This window comes from Lacerta agilis, chromosome 1, assembly GCF_009819535.1.
Source record: "Lacerta agilis isolate rLacAgi1 chromosome 1, rLacAgi1.pri, whole genome shotgun sequence".
Taxonomy (NCBI): domain Eukaryota; kingdom Metazoa; phylum Chordata; class Lepidosauria; order Squamata; family Lacertidae; genus Lacerta; species Lacerta agilis.
Genome location: NC_046312.1, coordinates 82,647,143 through 82,671,453, shown reverse-complemented (window position 1 = coordinate 82,671,453; position 24,311 = coordinate 82,647,143). Strand labels below are relative to the sequence as shown.

General features: G+C 46.1%; 1 protein-coding gene across 1 annotated transcript in view; it reads left to right on the top strand.

The window, feature by feature from the left end:
- The window catches only part of ASIC4 (acid sensing ion channel subunit family member 4), an 89,803-nt gene that overhangs the window by 39,989 nt on the left and 25,503 nt on the right, over nucleotides 1–24,311 (top strand). The window lies entirely within an intron of this gene.

Genomic DNA, 24,311 nt, shown 5'->3' with positions numbered 1-24,311 from the left:
CAAGGTTTAGTTCTTTGAAGAAGACATGCTGGTGCTCCAAGAAGCCACGAAGCCATGCTTTCTGACCAGGGAAGCCCTGCCTCCCATTGCCAGGTGCACCACTGCTGTCTCAGCTCTACTGTCTTTATTATGAAGGGAAGAGTTCCATGGTGTAATGCTAAATGTTTCAAGTGCAGGAGCTCATCACAACAGCCCCCAAAGAGAGATGTGGGCAGGTATATTGATCAGTTCACACGTACACCAGAGAACAGCAGTACATAGCATAATGTTCAATTCCTTAGGATGAGCATGACGGTTATGCATAGTTTCCAAGAAGTAAGATGTACTTTGCTTTTTATTTGCATAGGTTAAACCTGTTAAATACATTGAGCTGTATCAAAAGACCATCATCGAGCTGAAAGGCAATCTTGAACTTTTAAATGGAAATGCAAACGATCTTGGAAAGAACTGTTGCCATTTAAACTGCTAGCTTGAAGTAAGAACTCCACCAAAGGAGAGGAAAGAAGTCTCCAACTCTGCTTCACCCTCTGAGGGTTCATCCACGTTTCTGCTTGTCCCGCCACTTTCTCCCAAGGAAACCTGCTCTTTACTGCTGAGTCAAAGCAAATGTCAATCAGGTTTTCTGGGGATTGACATTTGCTCCGATTCAGTGGCAAAGAAGCGGAGCAAACAGAAAACTGCTCAGACCCATGTCTTGAAAGCATGGAACAAGTGGCAAACCTCTTGGACCCATGATTTTTAGGCACGGGACAAGCAAAGTGTGGACGAATCCTTTATGCTGATTTGTCACAAACTTGAAATAGTTGTTATCACCTCACTCATTTGATGACATTACCACACTTGTTCTGAAAAAAAAGTTCCAGAAATTTACTATGGAAGGCACCCTGCCCATTCTTGGGGGCACTTTTTTGTTGTTGCTCAGGACCAGCATTCAAAACAAGTTGAATCTCTACTCAGCTTCAGCCATGCTTCTTAAGTGCTCTTTTGCCAAGAATATATCTTTGAATCAAATTAAATTAATTGTGTGCAGCTCAGCAGGGTGGCTAGGGAGGATTAATTAGCGTTATATCATTGGGCTACGAATTTCTTGGGATTAAGAGACAATTGCCCCAGGCTTTCATCCAAGGCTAGGCAGTGGTCCTGTTGCTCAGTAAAAGTGCAAAAGCCAGTAAAAGTGTTAACAAGCCCTAAAAGAAATTTCATGCAAAATTTATGTAAAAAGAGTGTCACTTGGGCTCCATAGTAACATAGTTCAGAAAATTAGGCAGGGTCTGCCATCCTATCCAGCCACAGCCTCTCTGCCCAGCAGAAGTTGAACTGAAATGCCATGGAACAAGAGTCCTTTATGTCATTGGACTGCAGGGTTTTTAATGGGGGGGGGGGGAAAGGTGGGGAGTGAATGGCTACAGAGAGAGGAAAGAAGGCCAGCTGAAACTACCACTGATACAGATACCTGAATACTCTCTTTGACAATCTGGTGTGCATTAGGATGGAAAATCCTCCCCCCTCAAACAGGTGAGGAGGCTCCGAAAGGGAGCAGGGAGAGGCTTTGATCAACACCACAGGTCCTCATTTAACCTTTTATTTTGTACACCATCAGTTCTTTAAAAAAAAACCACCCTTGACTTTTGGCCATCCAAATGGACTGAACACCACCAGTCCCTTCACTCCCTAATACCCCATTTTCCAGCTGTCCTCTCAGAGTTGCTGTTCTCTATAACACAATGCCACCAGCATTGGAACATCAGGCATAGGAAATCTATTTTTTTCTTTTAACTATAACTCCAAGATCTGTTAACCAGAACCAGGTGCAAAAGATATACTCAAAGAATTAAAAGAGTTCTGAGCCCAGGAATTTGCAGTGAAGAACTGAACTGACTTTACAATTCTTCCATACAGAAAGCCATTCCTGGAACCCCTTCACCAGCATACAAAATTTCAGCAGTACAATTTAACCGGGGGGGGGGGGTCATTTTGCTGCTGCCAATTTTAAACAATTGGGATTCAGATACCCTTGCCAATCTCTCGGAGACCTTCCATTAGATCCTGATCTACCTTTTGCCCACACCTAGCATCCAGCTAAACAAGCAGGCAGATCGTAAACATGCTTACTCTCAGGTAGGTGAAAGACTTCTAACCCCCCTTACTATTTGCTAGGGGTGTGAGATTACCAAATAATGTGTGATTTATTGTGGTGGAGCTCATATGCGAGGTAGGAAGGTTAAACCCCATGTACCATGGTGCCTATACTGATTGTGTTATCCCACGGTTGTTTTTTTAATAACTCCTCTTCTCCAAAAACAGATAACACTCATCTAATTCAACTCTTTTTTCTCCCCATATTGCAAATGGTGGCAAGTTAGGGTTGAAACTTGAGTGATTTTCCCAAGTTCACCCACTCAGGTGAAATCTGAACCAGGGACCCTCCAACTCACATATTATCCTCTCAACCACTACAATATTATGCTCTCAGTCATTGCTTCAGCAGAATTAGTCCCATTCCACCCTCTCATTACTCCCAACCTTTCCATGCTGTCTCAATCACTTTTCTTCCACACTTCATGCACAAAGAGTTTCCCGCACTGCAGGGATTTCTGGTTCATGAATCTCAATGGGATGTCTTCTGTCCTTGTGGCAGGATGATAGGCAAGGTAAAGGCTCCTAGTTCAGATCTTTGCCAATGCAGGGGTTTGGGGTGGGGTGGGGTGGGGGAGAGGAGAGGAGAGGAGAGGAGAGGAGAGGAGAGGAGAATATTTAATAGTAGGGCATGGCTGTCTTCTGGTTGAGTTCTCTGGTGCCAGCAATGGACACAGTGTTATGGGTAAATCAGGAATCAGGAGGCATACTGGAGGGATGGGGTCTTTTTGGAAACAGCTTTGGGAGCCACAATCTCAAATTGTGACTATGCTCATACAAGCTTGTTTTAGGAAAGGTTTGTTTTAGACCCCAAATGACAAGGCTGTTCCCTCTGCCCCTTAATCACATCCAGTGCTTTTAACAGAAAACCTAGCCTGGCTTCCAAACCTTGCACATGCCTGGGCTTTCAGAACCAAGCAGTGTGAACCAGTGACCAGTGCAAGAGTGACACCCTTCCTATTGGTGTTGAGCCACTCTTGCCTGGTTTGGGGACCTGCCTGCCAGGGGCTCACCAGTGCAGAGCAGTCAGCTCCAGTTCAAGCAATGGGAAGCACTCTCTGTAGCAGCAGCCTGCCATGTTACAAATGGCTCAGTGGAGCAAATATGTCTGCAGTGGAGCTGCAACCACTGGCACAAGTTAACTGCAACCAGGAGCAAGCAGCAGAGGAACATGTCCTGTGTGCTGTAGTCAGACATGGCTACGGTGGCATCCCTAAGAAATGGCAAAGGCCAGGGTGGACTGAGAGAAATGGTGAAGTGGGTGGCCCTACAAGGCAGCTGCTGGTGGTAGAAGAGAACAGGAGGCCTGGAGATCCAAGGCAAAGGCAGGAGCTGAGCCAATTCCAGCTGAAGGTCTGAAGTAGGCTGTTTGGTCTGGCAGCTGATTAAAAGCAGCAGGGGCCTGTAGATGAGAGGCTGTTGTGCCACAAGTGTAAGAGGCATGCAGTATGCAGGGGCAAGATGAAATTCAAGTTGTCTGGGAAGGGGCTCAGGACGAGGAGGGAAAGGGAGGGGAGGGGGAAGGCAAGTGAGAGGGAGGGAAGGAGGTATCAGAAGTGAAATCCTATCCCACTGGGTCAGAAAATTGCTGCAAAATCAGGCTTGAAATGAATTGAAATTGCTGAATCCAAACGGATCTAATATCCCAAGCCAACAGCAATAGGATGCTGGTATCTGCGCTGTGTTTCCCTCATGGAGCAAACAGGTGGAGGATGTCGGTATGTATGCTGGTGTGCATGCTGGAGGAGGGGAGGGGAGTCACAGCTGCGAAGGAGGAGAGAGGGGAGACTTGGGCGGGGGGACTGAAACTGTGAAGATCCATGGACTACAACAAAGGGCATTTGATGAATATGGTGTGTGTGTGTGTGTGTGTGTGTGTGTGTGTGTGTGTGTGCACGTGTGTGTCTGTCATAGAGAGATAGAGAGATGCATATGGGACAGTCAGAAAAAGCTCTGACAGCTAGGAGCTCCATCTCTGCTGGACACTGAATTTGCTGAGAGAGCTGATGTCCAGGCCGTGCCCCTGCTCTGACTTTGCCACTTACAGAAGTTGAAACTTCTGCTAGTGTCCCCATCTCTCTGGGCCGTCTCCCTTGGCAACGGGCACTTGTGTGACTCCGGCTCAGCACTCTCACTTAGCAGGCACGGCTTCTGATTTCCACGGCTGCTTTCATGGTTGCTGCGTGCGCTTCCTCTTCAGCCCCCAATCTCTGAGCAGCACCTGTAGACAGGAAACCACACATTACTAGTGCCTAGAGAACCTTTGAGGCCCTGGGATAACTGGGTCAGAGGCGGTTTTAGGGTAGCACGACCAGTTCAGCTTCACTGGGCACCAGCAGCGCAGGTGGTGCCGCAACAATGATGTAGAATAGAGTGCGAGTGGCAAAGGCTGCCACTGTAAATCAAGAGCCCAAAGTCCACCACTGACCCACAAATGTGTGGGATGTAAAACACAGGAGCAGTCAAACACAACATTGCTAGAGTGGACATAGAAGGGGAACTCTAGGCCAGCCAGTCGGAACTTGCTGTTTCTCCTGGGCTGGGATGGACTTCCTCTGTGTAACTGGAGATGGGTGTGGTCTCACCTGGGCAGGTTAACACAAAACCACAGGGGCGAGACTCCATCTTCCTCTCTCTTTTGGACCACGTTCTCAAGGAAGGAGCACCACTGAGATGCTCTCTTGGCTTCCAGCCAAGAGACCACAAAGGAACTGTTTTCCCTTATGGAACAGTCTCCTGAGTAAATGTTACTTTTACTAAGTTTAAGTCTGCCGTCTGGGATCCAATTGTGAACAGATGATTTCTCATGAGTAAACATTTTATGCTTTTATAGAAGACTGTAGTGTCTTATTTTGAGAGGGATTAATGGGGAAAATACTAGGACATTTATTACAGAGGTTTTAACAAACCTGAGCAAGCTTTTCACTGTGTGTGTGTGTGTGTGTGTGTGTGTGTGTGTTTTTAAAAAGGGGAATGAGAACTCTGCTAATTTCTGGGACTTGTAAACACAAGTTGGAATAGGATATCTTAAACAATATATCCTCACCTGCATCCCAAAACATTCCCACAAAATTCTCCCTGTGTTAACCTGCCTTTGGGAATAGGACGCAACAGTTTTAGGGAGGCCTATTTGGCTGCTGTAAGCTCTTTCTCCTGTGTGAAGCATTGTAGGCCATGCAGTTCTGTTGCTGAGTTTGGTAGCCAGGTGGTGGTGAAGATGGTTGGAAGATGACTTGGAGAGAGAGGAGATCATGCAGTGAGAACTGGCAGCGAGGCCACAGAAATACTGGCATGCAAGTGTGGTAGGAAAGACTTTTCCTGAACATCCAGGGACTGGACAAGTGGTACAGCAGCTGTAACAAAATCCTGGAAGAAACATGAACGGGTTCCAGCTTTCAGGGCTGCCAATTGAGCTAATTTGCCATGAGCTCATTTCCATGTAGGCTGGCCAGTATCTGTGCCAAGGCTGCAGGTGATCCAAGTTATGAGGAGCCACAGACTTCTGGGTACCTCACAACAGCTATCTCATATGAGGACAGGTATGGAAAAAGGGGTCATGGTTCACCCAAAATGACCTCACAAGCCAACTTCTGAGTCCTGACAGGACTAACTAGGCCCATGGGCAGGAGGTTCCCTACCAGGGCTCAAAGTGGTGAGCACAACAAAACAACTTTCCCCTCTCAGTGTGGCTCCCAAAACAGAGGAAAGCTACACAGGAGTGGAGTTTTGTGTGGAAAAAAAACTGTGAACTCATTAAAAACAAATTCCTGGGCTCAAAATGTGATAACAGGCATCCTTTTCTTTAAATCAGTACGTCTTTTGTGCTTGGCTCTGATTGGTAGCACTTGAGGTTCCAGTTCTCTGCTACACTGTACACGCATATGCATCAGTAAAACCCTTAAGTGCTTTGGAGCGAAACTGTCACTGAATCCACATGTACTAGTCTTTCAGGCAGCCTTTGGAAAGACAGCCTAATCACGGAGATAGCACATAAATGCTCACAGATTAATTACACCATTCAGTAGTGTGCCCCTTGGGGTGACCTCAAGGGGATTATTTTCATACATTTGAGTGAGCTCTGTATCCTCTGGCACTGCCTGTTCTCCAACTGCTCCTCTCCCTGCCCCATAGTCTTCTCATTTGTGACATGTACAAAAAGGATATGGTGAGTCCCACCTATTTACTAGGGTGTCACGTTTGTATCCATCCACCATGAAAGAGACGTTGCTTGAGAGAGAGGGGGCATAGTTCGGTAGTATAGCACATGGCTTTTGAGTAGAAAACAGTGGTGAGGGGACACACACCCGTGCCACCTCAATGTTGTTGAACTCTTGCTCCCATCAGCCCCAGTCAGCACAGTCAGGGTTGGGGATGGTGGGAGTTGCAGTCCAACAACATCTGGAGGATTACAGATTCCCCAACCTTGGCGTAGAAGGTCATAGGTCAGTCCTTGCCACTAGCTGTTTAAAAAACATCTCAACCAGCCTGAGACTGGAGAAACGCTGCCCCTCAGCACAGGTAACACTGCTAGAGGGGCCAATGGTCTGACTCAAAAGAAAATATGTAAGCTTCATATGTTAATGTTTCATTCCCTATCAGCATATAATTAAGCGTACTTAATTTAGAACAAGAATAGCCAACATGGCACTCTCCAAATATTTTGGACTTCAACTCCCATCAGTCCCCCAAAGCATGGCCAAAGTTCAGGGATGGTGGGAATTGTAGCCCAAAACATCTGGAAGGCACCATGTTGATTACCCCTGATCTAGGAGCTGCCATTTCTTTTCTTTTAAATTAAAGGATTTTACTTGGGTAATAGTAGTACATACAGAGCCTCTGTTTTCAAGTCGTAGAATCTTACATACAGATCTGTAGCATTTGTGGTGAAATGTTACAAGCAATATGGGTTTGAGAGGTAAGAGAAGTGGGAAGAGAGAGGGGAGGAAATGGGGGAATAGTGAAATTTTATTATTTTACATAGTACATGAGCAAAGCTTTTATGCCAGTGTCATGTGAGTGGTTACTTTATTTTTGCTGGCGATGCAAGAGACCAGAGGGCTTGGTTGATTTCATTTGGTTAATTGCAGTGTGTTTTGTTTTTGTGTAGTGGGGGTGTTGTTGGATCAGGTTAACCATATTAATTCATTTGCTGTTGTTGGGGATTGGTCACGTCTTGTTGGCTTGCATATTTCACTTGGTATATGTGTAGAGCTGAGATTAGGTAGGAAACAGGGAACTCTACTACTGAGGACAAGCAGTCCACTGATTCTGCATCCTCATGGACTAACCCGAGATCACAGAAAAAGGCCTTGGAAGTGCCAGCCTGGGTCTAGTGATTCTAGGTAGTGCCCTTCCTCAGGCTAAGCTTCCTTTCCTCTGTTCACCCAGTGAATTCACCCATTTAGGCTTGAGGCTTCCCATGGACAAGCTGGGTGCTAGCCGTGGCAGAGAACAGTGGGAAAAGATTGCCCTGCTCGTCACATCTAAGAATGACTCAGAAGGCAGGTTCCCATGTCTCCCATTCCTTTTCATCTTCAGTGGACACCATCACCAGCAGAGTGGGGTTAGCAGCTCTGGAGAAAAGAAGAGAAAACCCCCGCCGGGGCTGAGAGAATGTTTGATGATGGCGGATGATATAAAAGCTGAGCTATTTCTGTCAAGGTCAGAGTGTAGCCGAGGTGGCACTGGCAGCAGCGGCTTCGTAGAGCAGGGAAATGAGGGATCTCGTCAGGAAATTACCTTGCTAATGGGGTCTCCCTGGCACACAGCAGGCGGGAATCCCAGACATTCTAGAGCTCCGATGGAAACAGAGGCAAGAGACCAGCACAGGGGTCACTGAGAAATGAGAGATTGGGCTGCAAGCTGGAAAAAGAGCACAGATAAACTGAAGAGGCAGAAATGAAGGTCCCCAGGGAGAAATATTAGGGCCAGCTGTTGGGTGGTGGGTGGGTAAAGCAGCCTATCCTGCTTCTATAGAGAAGGGCATATCTTAGCCTTACAGTTTCAAAAATTTAGAATGATCATGCTTCTGCCAATTTGCTTTGGCCCCATCTTTACTACACAGTTAAAGCATTATCTTACCACTTTAAACAGTCTTGACTTCCCCCAAATAAACCTGGGAGTTGTGGTTTGTTAAGGCTGCTGAGAGTTGTTAGGAGACCCATTCCCCTCATAGATCTGCAATTTGCAGAGTGCTTTAACAATCAGTACCTCTTCTCAGGCAACTTTGGCCACAGAGATGCCAGCTAACCCCGAACACAGTGGTTCCCCATTTGTGTTTCCTTCTGCATTTTGGACATACCTTCATCGTCATCATCCTTTAAAATCAAATGAGGAACTTCTGTCCTGGGGTCTGAATATGACCCTCCAGGCCTCTTATCTATCCCTCAGGTCTCCCCAGTCTACGCCCCTTACTAATCTATTTTATCCTGGCAAATGCACTCAAGGAGGATGTAGAGCAGGGCTAGTGAGGGGTGTGGCCTGGGGAGAGGGGTGTGGTATGGAGAGGGTGTGTGGCCTGCAATAAGTCCCAGGGGCCAAATAGACAGGCCTAGAGGGCTGTATTTGGCCCATGGGCCTGAGGATCCCCACCCCTGACCTAGATCTTATTTTCCCCTCACATTCAGAGCCTCCAGGCCATTCTTTCCACATATATCAGGCTTTCATTGACCTACTTTTCTGTTATATTCAGCTTCCCAGGCCCTTGTCCTCGTACACTCAGGTGCTCTCATTTCTATTGTTGTCCCTCACATTTGTCTTTGCTCCCCTGGGACACTCTCTAGTCCCAGGTGCCCACAGTTAGGCAGTTTTTAGCCCATTCCCTCCATAGCCTGCTTTTCCTTCATGCGTAGTACCAAAGGCTTCCCCCTGGCTATATAGGCCCCTCACCTCCACCACCGACCACATTATCCAACTGCTAACCCTGAGGTTTGTTTCTCCACATCCCTTGTCTCCTCTCTTCTGCCTGAGCCCCCTCCCTCTCACCTGCCAAGCTCCCTGGATCTATGGGCTGCCCTTGTCGGACATAAATTTCCCCTGGCCATTCCCTGGCCATAAATCTTCCTGCTGCAGCTCCCCAAGCACCGCGCTTCCTGACACCTGCCCTGCCCTGGACCATCCACACCCCTTGATTTAATGCCAGGCAGATTTCATTACTGCTGCTTGCTCTCCTCCCTGGGTCGTTAATGAAGATGTTAAAGGAGAAAAGCCCTGCCCCCGACCCTGTGCCCCCACTCATGTCCTGCACTCAAGTGCATCCGCTGCAACTCATCAATCTCTGCCAGCATCTGAGCTGTTCACAATGGGTGTCACCACAAAATGTAGTGTTGTAAACCCTCCCTCTCCTCTCTCATGCTCAGGTTTCATAGGCTCATCTCTCACCCATGGGCCAGCAGGCAATCCTGTCCTAATCCCCTGCCAGGGGGTGGAAAATTTGGGGGAGGAGCCACCCCGATTATTCTGGTGTTTTTCACAATTTTGGGGGGGGGTAGAAAATTGGGGAGGGGCTGGCTTCTCCCCACACACATTTTTTCTGGGTGTTTTCCAGGCCTTCACATCTCTAGCAGGCTCTGTTTCTAGCAGGTACCATGCTCTTCTTTTTCTGGGTGTGTTACTGGCTCCTCATCAGAATTCAGTTCATATATTCATATGATGTGTTTGCCTTCAACTAAGCTAGGTGCTCCCCCACTCCTCCAAAAGCAGCTTGCAGAATGAACCCTATACAAATGTGGTACCCCTGGGTGAGCTTGCAAGCTGAACACACCACACAGGCAAGGTATAGTTGCCCCCTAATCCTTCAATAAACCTCCTTTTGCTGCCTACTTAGCCCCATTATTCGTATAAAGGGGGCACCATACGAGTACACGGGGGGGGGGCACACTCCTGCCTCTGGCATCAGATATGCTATCTGGCCCCATTTTTAGATGCCCATATATTCACATGTCATGAAGGGGGCTCTTGAGACTGCTAAAGGCAGGACGGGGCTGTGAAGCACTTTGCAGACATCTCAGTTTGGTAGTCCACAAGTTTGGAAGAACAAACTGCTGCTACATGTTTGTATGCTTCACACAACCTCTTTGCTGTCCCCACATGGTGCATGGCCTGTCATTCAGTCATGCACTTTCCAGTATATTGTGAGGCCCACAGGAGAAGCTCAACTTTGTGTTCTGCTTAGTTGAAAAACGGATTAGATATGAGTTGGGCTTTTTCTGTCATGGCACATACTGTATTCTGTGGACCTCTCCTAGAGTGGCCCATCTGAACCCTTCATTAAAGGTCAAAGTGGCATTTAGACTACAGAACAGTTTTACAGAGGAGCTGGAGGTCAACAGCAGAACATCTGCTTCATCCACAGTCCTGCTGGTTCACTCTGGCCAGGGTAGAATCATTGAACTGTAGAGTTGAAAGGTTTGGAGGTGTGTTTTCCAGGTCTCTCCCCCCCCCCCCCCGTTTTTAATTTTTTTTTCTTCCCGTGGGCACTGAGGGCGGGTGGTTCCCTCCCCTTTCCTGGAGGGTATCAGGGATATTAAGCTTTGGACCCTGCAAATCCAAGATCACAGCCAACACACCCCATTGTAAAGTGTTCCACTCATACAGGACCACAGACAGAGCAGTGCTGGTGGTGGTGTTGGTGGTGGTGGAGGAGCTGTCCACTGTCCATGGCAACAAGGAGGTCTCCATCTGTGAATCTCACTTTCCGCCTGCAGAGAGGGAAATCCACAGCATCCAATGGCCCCTTTACTGCCCTCCTCAAGAGTTTAGGATCACTCAATATTATTCTGACTTTATTATGTTGCTTTAAAATTATGTTTTATGGTAGGCCACTCCCTGTTAAAATTTTGGGAGGTGGAAATATGTAATGTTGGTTGGTTTGTTACTGTTTGTATATATATATATACCATTAGCCCCCTTGATTGCCCTGGTAGAACAGTGAGAATACAAATGCTTTTAAGAAAATTGTAAAAGAAAATAAATACAGTTTAAAATAAAGACATGCAAGAGCACTGATAAAAGGGAATATGGAACATGCCACAAAGCAAAGGAAATTGCTTTTCACAGCTCCATGCCCCATGGCAATGAGCTCCACCACAGAGTTACCAGGTTGAAGCCCACCTTTCCATTTGCCCTCTGGGGATGGGGCAGTGATGGTTTATCCTCCCTGCTTCTGCCTTCCTCCACCTGCTGTGTAGCACACCTGAAATCTTGTTCATTACAGCAGGCGAGGGGAGGCAGGGGACATGCACAACAGGGCGGTGGGAGGAACGGATAAGAGAAAATGCAGCTGCCTTGCTTCCTGCTGCTTCAGGAAATTTAAGACTGCAATTCTGTGCACACTTACCTGAGTCTAAGTGCCGTTGAGCTCAGTGGGTCTTCCTTCCTGATAAACAGGCTGCACTGCGTCAGAGCAGATCTCCAGGTTGTGTCCTGACAACCCTAGTTCCACAGGCCCAGGGGGACACTGGTCATAGCTGTCAACTTCCCCCCTTTTTTAAGGGAAGTTCCCTTATTCCGAATAGGATTCCTCACAAGAAAAGGGAATAGTTGACAGCTATAACACTAGTACCCAGGCATCACTTCTCTGGACCTGTATAAACTTGTCCCATGGGCCCCCCCTTCACACCCTCTCCCTCACAAAAGGCTTTGTCTGTTTTGAAAAACTGGAAGATCATTTGGTGTTCTTTCAGGTTTGTAGGTTCCTTTTTCTCAAGGGTGAGAAGTTCCCTTTAGTCACTGCTTGATGTCTGGGGGATCTAGTGTTAGTTTGTCCATATGCTTTCTGGAGATGAGAAACCTCACTCCCGTATTATTATTTTTTTTAAAAGAACTCCCGTATGTTTTGAGGCCTGTCAATCCTCTCCACAGTACTGGCTGCCAGCGTCCATGGGATCTCCATTTCCCTGATTAATATGATGCTTGTCCTTCCTGCCTTCTTGTCAGTCAGCTGCCACACCATCTTGGCTCATCCTGCTTGTGAAAAGGAAATACAAAATACAATCCCCACCCTCCACGGTTCAGGATGTTGCTTGTTCTGTTCTAACTCTTCTACTGATTGGTTAATAATAATAATAATAATAATAATAATAATAATATTCAGACCCCGTCCATCTAGCTGGGCTTCCCCAGCCACTTTGGGTGGCTTCCAGCAAAATATAAAAAAGAAAAGAAAACATCAAACATTAAAAACATCCCAATACAGGGCAGACTTCAGATGTCTTCTAAAAGTTGTGTAGTTCTTTATCTCCTTGACATTTGAAGGGAGGGTCTTCCACAGGGAGGGCACCACTGCTGATAAGGCCCTCAGCCTGGTTCCCTGTAACTTCACTTCTCACAGTGAGGGAACTGCCAGAAGACCCTCAGAGGTGGACCTCATGAGATCATATGAGAAGTGGGTGCCCTTTATAGATATAGAGGGATAGTTTGCATAAACCACCTCCAAGTGTGATCCTCAGTTAAGCTAATCACCCCCCCCCCCACCGCCCCTCAGACTAGACCTCCCTGGACCTTTGGGCCCAGTAAAGTATTTTTTTCACTCACCAGGCATATAATTGGGCTTTCAGTAACACTGGAAAATGAAAGTGAGCTCAAACTGGAGGCGCCATCAAAAGGAGTATTTAAGGGGTACCATTTTATCTACAGACTTTCCTCAAACTAAGCAATGGCAAATGGATCATAGTTGGACTACCCAGTGGCTATCTCTGAAGGATCTAGACTGGGCCCAGTCCCATGCTTTGCAGAATGACTCCCGGCATCTGTTGCTGAGCTCAGTTTGGTTCCATCCAACACCTATTGATGCAGTCCCCCCCCTCTTTAATATTGTTGTTGTTGTTGTTCAGTCGTTCAGTCGTGTCCGACTCTTCGTGACCCCATGGACCAGAGCACGCCAGGCACGCCTATCCTTCACTGCCTCCCGCAGTTTGGCCAAACTCATGTTAGTAGCTTCGAGAATACTGTCCAACCATCTCATCCTCTGTCGTCCCCTTCTCCTTGTGCCCTCCATCTTTCCCAACATCAGGGTCTTTTCCAGGGAGTCTTCTCTTCTCATGAGGTGGCCAAAGTACTGGAGCCTCAACTTCAGGATCTGTCCTTCTAGTGAGCACTCAGGGCCGATTTCCTTGAGAATGGATAGGTTTGATCTTCTTGCAGTCCATGGGACTCACAAGAGTCTCCTCCAGCACCATAATTCAAAAGCATCAATTCTTCGGCGATCCATAATCTTTAATATAGACACACACAAAAAAAATCCTTCCAGTAGCACCTTAGAGACCAACTAATTTTGTTCTTGGTATGAGCTTTCATGTGCATGCACAACTTAAAACCATGGAGAGACCTGGTCTGAACAAAGACATTGGATTCTTATCTCATTATACATGACAAAGCTATTTTTAGCCATCTCACCCCTTGCTTTTTCCTGTAAGACCAATTGCAGTCATTAACAGTCGTCAACAGGTTTTCCACACCTATCAGCCAATCACCTATTCCCACCACCCTTCTGAGTAATACCCCTCTCCACTCTCTCACTATATATAAGGGTCTGGTGACTCCTGTTTCAGTGTATCTGAAGAAGTGTGCATGCACACGAAAGCTCATACCAAGAACAAACTTAGTTGGTCTCTAAGGTGCTACAGGAAGGATTTTTTTTAATTATTTTTTTTACTATGGCAGACCAACACGGCTACCTACCTGTAACTTTAATATAGACACTTTGCACAATTCCTGGGTAATTAAGGAAGGGCCTCCCCACCATCTTGGGGAAGAATATATGCCTCTGTCTCAATATTTCCATAATCACAGGGACTTTCAACACCAGCACGAGAGAGCAAGGATGGATACGGAGAAAGAAAATCCCCTAGTATTTGAACATCACAGAAAGGATATCAACATCAAGACAACAGCTCTATAGCTGAGGGGAGGGGTAATGGGTTTTTTTGTGGGGGGAGGAATCAAGGATTCTTAAAGCTTTCAAGGCTTATTTAAGCGCTTTACAGGCACAGAGCTGGAAGGGGGGAAATTAATTTGGAGGTTAGTCACAAGCTATGTCAACTGTCCCATCTCACACACAGTGCAGCTGACCCCTCCCCACTTGCCCCCATTGTAACTGGCCCACTTTCCACCCAGCTATGAGGCCATGTTTGGGTAGGCACGGCCGCCACAGACATTGCACATTGGCAGGGTTAAATCAACCTATTAGGCAGAAGCTCCCAGCAAAATGACATTTCCTCTCGCCCGGCAGAGCCAGGAACTACCGTCCTCAGCTGTGAGAAAAACTAATATAAAGCTGCCCTTGTGTGAAGGGCCCGATGGTATCAGGGAAGGCGCAATAAATCTCAGCAAGGAACACATTCACTGAGACGGGCACAGCCACACACATACGGCTACTCCACACTCTCAGAGACCCATACACAGATATCTCCTTAGGAGACCCCTGGGTCTTTCTCTGTCGCACATGACACATCACCCTACACAACAAGCACATCCAGCTGCCATGGGCAGGAGCGTTGTTGGCCCCAGCACAGGTGCACGTAGCTGTTCCCCACACACACTGCTACCCTGCTCCCTGCTGTACCGATAACCCTCACCTACAAAACTAATATACCCTTAACCATGTGTTTGCCAGCCTTTTTGTGGACAGAATCTCTGTGTCTATTACTATCACAATTCAACAAGTACAGCACGAACATGCAGTGATAAGGAAAGGCTTACCTGTTGATTTCTTGACAGCCATGCAGCTCCTTGTGTCATGCAACCTGTCGACACAAAAGATGGCAACCCTCACTTAACCCTCATGCCTGAGGCATATGGCTGCCCCGTAGAGCAGACAGGCCCCAAGGACACAATTTTAGTCTCACATTTCAATCCAGAAACAAAAAAGCATTCATATACAGGTGTCTCACCAGCATGGGCACAATACAACACTGGCCATTACTCCCCCCGCCCCCCCCCAACACATATACAGAAACAGAGCTATTTCTCTCAACACATATGTACATGCACTTGGGCATCACTACCACAGACATTCAGAAGCAGTACCTTATAGATATAAACATATCAGTGCTCCCTCTTACGTATCCCTTGCAGACTGACCTCTTCTGGCATACACTTCCCCCTGTGTAAGGTTATATATACATAATTTAAAGTGCATATGAATGTAGAAAAAATCCTCAGTAAGGAGAAGTGAACCCTAGAACCAAAGAGTAGTGAAATAGGAAGCAGACCCTAAAAGACCTCATATTTTGTCAGTGCATCTGCTTATTCCAAAGAAGTTGAGAATGTTGCAAACGCTGAGGTTATTGGCGAAATGACATTTCCCCCTCCTTGGGCTCCCGGGGATTTGGCTGCAACAGTAGTGTGCACAGTGGCCCTGTCTAATTCAAGATCCTGGACTTAGTCCTCTTAGCGCCCCCTCTTCTTTAGATGGCTATGCCTTACTTCAGTTGTGAAGCACACAATATTTTTCCTCCTTGGCACCATTCTGTGCTTTGAAACAGCTTCTACATTTCTGATATGTTAGAGCAAGAAAAGGAAAGAAAAAAAGCCAAATGAAAAGACCAGTTTGCCAACCCTATTATAAGAAGGAATTCTTGCAGCATGTGCAGTTGCACATTTTAAAAAACAACAACACCAAAATCATAGCACTACAGAATAACATGGTGCTTTTCTTCTGCTGCCTTGATGCTAATGCATTTGCTTGGGAATAAGTGCACCATTTCATTGCAAAAAGGGGTAATATAAATTTTAAGTAAATAAATAATTAAGATGATCATCTGTAATCGTGACTGCCCCCTGACTGTACTGTACAATGTTTTTAAAAATAAAAAGAGAATGTTGTGACCAGCGTCAGCCCAGTGGGCCCCTGTATGTCTATCCCAGCCTAGGTGCCGATGCTGGGCTTGTTTACTTCTGCCTCCATCAGCTGCTATTTGGGTGGTTGTGTTGTGTGGGCCTGGACTTCAGTTGCAACTTCCAGCCCTAGCTGAACAACCAGGTGTGCAGTGGCAACTGGTCAGGGATTGGTGGACACACTCCAGATAGGGGCTACTGATTGGGCCAGTGACTGTAGCTGAGGGCATTTGTTATAATTTAAGAATATGCAACATGGATACATGTGGTGGCCACAATTATGTTTTAAATGGCCATTCATGACAGGGAGCATGCAGCTCCACGCAAGTGAAACAAGCATGTGCAGCCATTTTAAAACCAGCAATTTTAAACATGAGACTCCTTATACACACAATGTACAGACTTAATCCATGAGGGTTTGGAAGTGGGGTGGTGGTGGAGGGAATCTGTCCAAATCTTAGTCACTCTATAATATGTAAATAGACAGTTGCCATCCGCTTGCAAGTGCTGCCACCTGCTGACTAATTGGAAACTTGGTGCAATGAGCACAGGCTGGTTTTGCTGAACTTTGAAATAAGTCCAGCCTTGGCTGAAAATTTTGCTAATAAGGGTATTCAGACCAGCAGTTTAAGGCTTCTTTGTTTTTCATGATCATGCAAGGAAGTGCCACAGCCTACTCTGCATTCTCTCTTCCACCATTATTTGCCCCCCCCCCATTCCCTCTTTTTTCACATGAATGTTTGTGCTTTTATGTCAGAAATCCTTTCGTTGTTTTGGGGGCATCAGCTCTCTCCTCACTTGGCCAAACTAAGGGTGATTGTGTCACACACACACACACACACACACACACACACACACACATTCTTCAGAAGGCAGCTATTGGTGAAAGATTTTGGAACATTGCCATAGGCATGAGAGGAAAGAAGTCCAGCTATTTTTCCTGTGCTTGCAGCCACGGTCCAACACCAACACAGCTGGAGTTTCTAATAGCTGTGGAAAGGGAAACAGACAGGCTCAAACGTTTAAGAGATTCATGGCACATTTAAAGTACTTATCTATGCTAGGGTAACAGCTTTAAGCATAGATGCATATTTAGAAATCATTACTGGAATTTAAATAGAAATACGATGCATCTTGCCATGGTGGGGAAGGCCATGTGTGTCTGCTCAGTCTGCCACTCACATGCTCACTGTTGATGGACAATTTCAGTGTCACAGCTTCCTGGGGTTATTTAGGTTTAAACTGGGCATGGAGTGGACAGCCCTTCAAACAGAGAGTGCCTTCAGAGAGAAGACTTTAAAGTAGGACAAATGGCCACCCTCATGATCCATACAGGAATCCCAACAACCGGAAGTCGCTGCCTCTTCCTCACATGGTACTTCTCTGCTAACAATCCATGGCCTAACCACACTGATGTACAAATGTATGTGTAGGAACCAGTATTCAAGGTTAACAACTCCCACCCCAGCCCCCACCCCAAAAAAATGACCTGAGAACTCATGGGACCCTACCCAAGTAAATGCCTTGTGTGTGCTTAATCTATACCTACATGTGATAGGTTGTTTTAAAGAACACTGGACTCAGTGAATGGGTGTTATTCTGCCCATTTGGGCTTCAGCAGAGTTACTGTCAACTTCAGATTGGAACAGAAAGCAGGCCCAACCAGAGCCAGAGTGCAGTAATTACTCTGGATTGAGGGCAGAATCTGGTATTTGACCCTGAGATAATCTTATCTCTTCAAACTGTTCTTAGCAGCATAGAACATCTTGCTATATCGGAATATGATTTATCAGCTGTATTTTAAGGCCTGGGAGATGTATGGTATATCAAAAGAAATGAGCAAATGTATGTTTAAGTAAACTTTCTAGTTTAATATAGAAAGCAGAAATAAAAAGTCATAGGATTAAGGAAGTGTGAAAATTAAAAATAACTATATGCAAGCTGGCTGCCGCCTCCTCCTCAGTTTAGTAGTTTACTCATGTGCCACTTTTCCATGGTGAACCATGTTCAAAGCAGCTTGCAATAGCATCAGAAAAGTTTGCATAATAAAATACAGCCAACATTTCAGGATCATTCACTAACCTCAAAGCATTACAGTTAATAGTCATGTAAATATTAAAAGGCCAAACTTATCCCATTAATATGCACTAAGATTAAAACCCCCCACTAATAATTCATACTATGGCCTAACAATAGAAAGAAAAATACAATCCAAACAGCAAAAAGAGCACATTTAATCCTAAACTAAATGTTGCCCCCAGCAACAACCCCATAACAATACATTCCAGTGGATGTTTGCTTTTAGAAATATATCCCATTGTTTTATGTAGTACTTTCCTAAACCAAATAAATGTGCATCGGGTTGAAACCTACGTCAGTCAATGCAGGCCCGGCTCTCCCAGGCCAGATGGAAATAAGCCAGAATGAGAAGCAAGATCCTAATGAACATTGGCAAGCGGTGACAAGGCTTGACAAGACAGTAAGCTTCCATTGCATTGGTACAAGAGGTTACATTTTCAAAGGCCAGAAATCCAAGTCCAAAGCAGCTGCTTCCCACTTGTAGTTCCAAGTCACATCATGGATGCAAATTGATAAGAGTCTCTTCCAGCAAAGATCCATCATAGGCACAGCCAAGGTCCACATAGAGATCCATTTCCCCCCCTTTCTTTAATACAAGAACCTCCTGTGTTTTTTTCTAAAGATCTCAAAATCTAGTATGAGGGATTGCATTAAAAAGCTAACCAATCACAACCTTCATTCAGTGTAAATCAGCTATTCAGATTACCAGGATGTAAAACAAAAGCCGGTTTCTGAAATATTGCATTCAACAATGATAGAATTCAAATAAGAAATCTTGCACTACCACATCAAAAAGAGTTCACTGTATCCTGTAGCTGGGATAATGTTGGGATAAAGTTCATGGTTTTGCCATTAAGGTAAATGAGCAGATCTTGTGTATAGTCTGTAGTCATTCACATATGGCACAAGAAAAAGGAAATTCCACACAAAAAGGGGTATATCCATATTAATTACATTTAAAGCCACATTTAGTGTTGAGTTTTCTTTTCTCAGCTATTGAACTGGTTTTCTTAAACTGGTCTGTTCTATTGTGCTTAGCATAAAGGTATAAATTTAAAGCTTCATTAAAGAGGTACAGACCTCTCTAAGATTGGTTTTGCTAGACATCTTGTACTGTCCTACTTCCTCATCACTTTCCCATCCCTCCTTGTTATTTGTTTACAGTGGATTTCTGTCATTGTACCTGTTTACATTCATTAACCTAGATATGCCTTGATACTTTTATAAAAATATTATTTAACAAAAGGTAAGGCTAGCTACTTCATGATTCTGGAGCCCAACTAGTGTCACATTGTTGTCTCAAGGCCTCCACCCCTTTCCTGCACAACCACATCAAATTTATAGGTGTGGTTATGAATGTTCTGGTACAAATGCACAAACTCCATGGTTTATAAAGAAAAAATTAAAAGACCAAGCTTGCGGTTCCAGGACAAGAAAGTAAGTAAAAATTGTAAACACATAAAGATTAGTACTTGGAAACCTAAGGGTAATAAAATGAAAATGGAACTAAATGAGGCAGGATGCACCATGACAATTGTGCCAGTTGGCAGAGTGGGCAATAATCACAAATTGGCTAACATTAGCATAAGCTCACAGAGATAGATGATAGATAGATAAATAAATAGAGAGAGAGAGAGAGAGAGAGAGAAGGATTGGGGGGGGGAGAGACCACTGCTGAGCCTTGGTAGGGTCTGACTCAAGCAAAATATTAATTAGGTGGTCCAAATCTTGGGTCCAGTTCACACATTATGGAGAGGCAAACCCAAGTGCATGCTCAACAGGAAGCTGTATCCAATTGTGGGCCCTTGGCAAGTATCCTTGCATGCTACATGTGACCTTCACGCTGTACATTATTTTGTGCACACTAAGAACAGGTGTGCCTCTAAGAATGTAGTGTGTGAATGGGTCTCCTTTTAAAGGTGCTCAGAATACAGCTGTGCTCCCCATTTGATAAGGTTTCTATTCCTTCTTTAGGATTCTGTGAACCAAAGTTGGGATTGTGACCTTTTGCTCCTGATATGACTACATGGCTTTAGCAGCTACATGACAAGCTCAACAGATAAAACTGTTAAAGGCACAAGAGCTCTGCACAACATAAAAGTTGGCAACCCTAGCTGAAGGGCCTGAATAGTTGGCAGCCTTTTAAGCATAGAGTAGTTTTTCAAAGCAGCCCTGGGCCTAATTGACTGCAAACACCATAAACTCCTTGTTAGGGGATGAACAAATCCCAAAGCTTCATTTGCACCCTGGCACCCTCCAGCCTTCAGGAAGTGGGGGTTTTAAATGCTGCCTCCCACAGCCTTGAAGGGGAAAGGAAGGTCAGAAACAGAAAAAAGGCTTGTACCTCCGCAATGCTTAATTACTGAGGGAGATCAGCTCCAATTGTTGGCTGTAATCAATATTTATTAATTACCACAATTAATTGTGATGCAGAATTAGGGCGGTAATGAGTGGAGTGTGTAATCAGGAAGGGCTCGTTAGGCAACCTGCAAGCTAGACAGGGGGCAAGCTGGCAGGCAGCCACTCCAGAACCCCTGGGAGTGACAGGAACAACTGAAACAGATAGGAAGGGCTTTGAGGGGGAGGAATAGGGCAGCACCAGCAGGCAGGTGCATAAAGAGACTGTGACAAGTGATGTTGTGGGTTCCGGTGTTCTGTGCCCTGTGGCAGACCCAACATGCCTTCTTCATTAGTTTTGTCACCTTCTTAGCAAATGTGGATCAGGCCAGTGTCCCATCTAGCCCAGTATTCTGTTCTCACAGAGGCCAAATAGATCCTTATGAAGAGAATATGAGCAGGACTTGAGTGCAACGGCACTCGCTCTCCACTTTTGCTCCCCAGCAACTGGTACACAGAGGTATACTGAGTCCCACTAGACTAGAGGAAGCTGGGGCAAGGACTTGCATTAGCATAGTGGGGCTTCCCCTCCGCCTGCACATACAAACACACACACAATTGGTTCAGGGGTGGTGGTCAGGAGAACCCCCAAAACTGCACATTGGGGGTGGGGAGGTTGGGGGGGTTGTTCCATCTGACAAGCTGAAAAGCTTGCACTGAAAGAACAATTGCCATAACGCTATGCTGAATTCCTCCCAGTGGAGGTAGAACATAGCCATTGTGGCTAGTAGCCTTATCCTCCTAAAATGGGTAACCAATACCATTTCTTGTGTGAGTGTATTCCTAAATGTAACTGTAAGTGCTGTGTGAATAAGTATTTTTTTTAAATTGTTTGTCCTGAATCTTCTATCATTTAGTTTCATTTGAGGGCCTCAATTTCCTGGAGATGACCTTGCAAGGCGAGCCATTGACATTCCTCTGGAACAGATTAATATTAATGTGGGAAGCATTTAATAAGCCAAAGGAAAGTCTTTGCCATTGTCAGATTGCTGGTGGACATTGTCTCCCTCCTCATTTGTGTGGCAAGTGGGTCTTCTGAGCCACAGACCCTTCCTTACCCAGTGGAGTAGGAAATGTCTCAGTGGTGGAGGAAGGGATGCTGTATTTGTGGATGGAGTCAGTATGGCCATGTTTGAGAGAAACTAGCAGTGTATTTTACCCCACACCAGAATCTGGCAGTGAACTGAGCTGATGTAAACCCTCTTCACAATTAATCATGAGAAGGTGATGCACCCCTGGCCCCACCCTTGACGCCTAAGGGTTCAGCATAGACGCCTGAAAAGGAAAAGTATATGCATCTTCTTGGAAGCAGTACAGCTTTGTAGAAGTAAAGCTTAGTCCACAGAGGCAAGGGGCTCGGGTGGGAGGAGAGGAAGAGAAGGAAAGGGAGGACGGGAAAACTTCACAGAATGGCATCAGAATGGGTTCAAACTGTGCTGGGTTAATGTGGTAGGGCAGCAGAGAAGGAAAGAGGCACGGAGCCATGACAAGACAGCCTCAGGCCTGTATGTTGCCATTGCCTGTCAGGCGTGGCTATAGAGAACTTTGATACAGCATAAAGTTTGATTCCTGTTTTTCTCAGCTCGATTTGAAAAGAGGGGTTGGGGATTTGTTTCTGAATTATTCTGTTCATGATACCCTTACTGCCTGTTCTGTGAGGACAAGTGAAATGTTCTAAGTCTGAGCAAAAAAGGCCTCCCAAAATTCTCCTCCCTATTTGCTGGTAGCAAAGTTGGAGGGAAGGCATTTTGCTGAATATTCTCCCAGAGCAGAGCGGATTGGGAAGGCAGAATTCCCCAGCAGCTGAGGAAGGGCCCCCCCCCCCATGCAGTGGGTAAACCTGGGAGGCCAGCATTCAAGTCTTCTCTTAGCCAGAAAACTCACTGAGTGACCTTGAGCCAGCCATAGTCTCTCAGCCTAACTTACCTCACAGGGTTGTTTTGAGGATAAAGTGGGGAGGGGGGAAACTTCTGTGTGCCATTTTGAACTCCATGGGTGAAATAATGGAGAGAAGGACTGGAAAAAGCAAGAGTCAAGCCCACAGCTTCTTACAGTGATATGAAAACATGGTGCCATCACCTTCATTTCTCCACCTATTCATGGGCGAATTGAGTTAGGGATGAGGGACATTTCATTGAATATTCCCTTGGGTGAATATTCTCCAACAATCAATCAATCTTCTTTATTGGCATAAAAAGTGCACCATATACATGGATCAGGACACAAACACAGTTAATGAAACGTAGTGCATGGGGGGGGGGTAACGAGTACCTGTGGACCTCCAGGTGTTGTTGGACTACAGCTCCCTCTTTCCTGACCAATGGCTATGCTGGGAGTGGGAGTCCAATAATATCTGGAAGGCCCCACCTTGGCTACCAATCACTGTAAGAGTGGGGGTGGTACAAGCCGCTGTGTTCCTGAGAGCCACACCACACACTCCTGGGCTACTCAGCTGAATGGACGGTAGTAGTTTCAGGCCCTTGGCATTCATAAGGGGCCTCTGAAAACTCAGTACTCTTGCTGTGCTTGATGCTGGGGAGGACACCCTGTAAAATTCTTGTCACTGCATCACACTAGCAAACGAGGCTTCTGTGCTGCCAAAGTATCTGCAGTGAAATGACAGTGGTTCCCTTTGAACGCTGTAGACAAGCTCCCCCTCCCACATAGTGGAGGCCGTATTGATTAAATAGTCCTGTTGGCAAGTGATGCAGGTGCATAGGATTGAGGTGGAGGAAGCATAGAATCTGGAATGTTGTGGGTTCTAAATCAAATCTCAGAGAGGGGCAAGTGTCAGCGGCAGACCTTGGGGTCTCACATTTCAGCACTGCCCCCCCCCCCGCCTCTCACCTTCAATTCTATATCATAGTTGCAGCACTTCCAACTCCCAAAGGCTTTGTGCTCAGTGTGACCGAACTGGTTGCAGTCCCCTAACTCTGTCTCTACAGATGTATTGGGGTTGGCTAAGGGGTCTAAACCACTGAGCCTAGGGCTTGCTGATCAGAAGGTCGGCGGTTCAAATCTGCACGACGAGGTGGGCTCCCATTGTTCGGTCCCAGCTCCTGCCCACCTAGCAGTTCGAAAGCACGTCAAAGTGCAAGTAGATAAATGGGTACCACTCCGGCAGGAAGGTGAACAGCGTTTCCATGCGCTGCTCTGGTTCGCCAGAAGCGGCTTAGTCATGCTAGCCACATGACCCAGAAGCTGTCTGCGGACAAACGGCGGCTCCCTTGGTCTATAGAGCAGGATGAGTGCTGCAACCCCAGAGTCGTCCACGACTGGACTTAACGGTCAGGAGTACCTTTACCTTTACTTTTAAGGGGTTGATCACACTGGGTATAGGCCCAAGAGATTTGATTTTGAGAGGCGAACACAGAATCCTTTGGAACCAGCAAGCAGGGGATCTGGCACCCAAACCTAGCAATTTAGACACAACCCAGAGGGTAGCTCAGGCTAACAATGCCTAGGGGCAAAAGTGCTCTGTCTTGAGGAGGGGTCCTGACTAGCAGGTAATTGCTGAGTGCGCTGGTCGAACACAAGGTTACTTTAGGCAGTTAAAAAAACAAATAATGTGGGGTGATGCATGCGCGCGCACACCCCGTCACCAGGAGATGAGACAGCACCTTCAGCCCTCTCTTACCTGAGACAGAAACGGATGTTTGAAGTATTAAGGGCAAAGGGAGGGGTGTTGATGCTGGGATCCACCCCTTCCTTCGCTCATCACAGAGCAGCCAGTGGCATCTGACACAATTGGCTCACTGTGGTGGAGGGGACAGGGGGCTCCCTGCAGAAAGCAAAACATTGCAGATGAGAATATTGGTTTCCCTCGGGTGCAGCCCCTGGGAAGATCTACGACACTCAGCCTC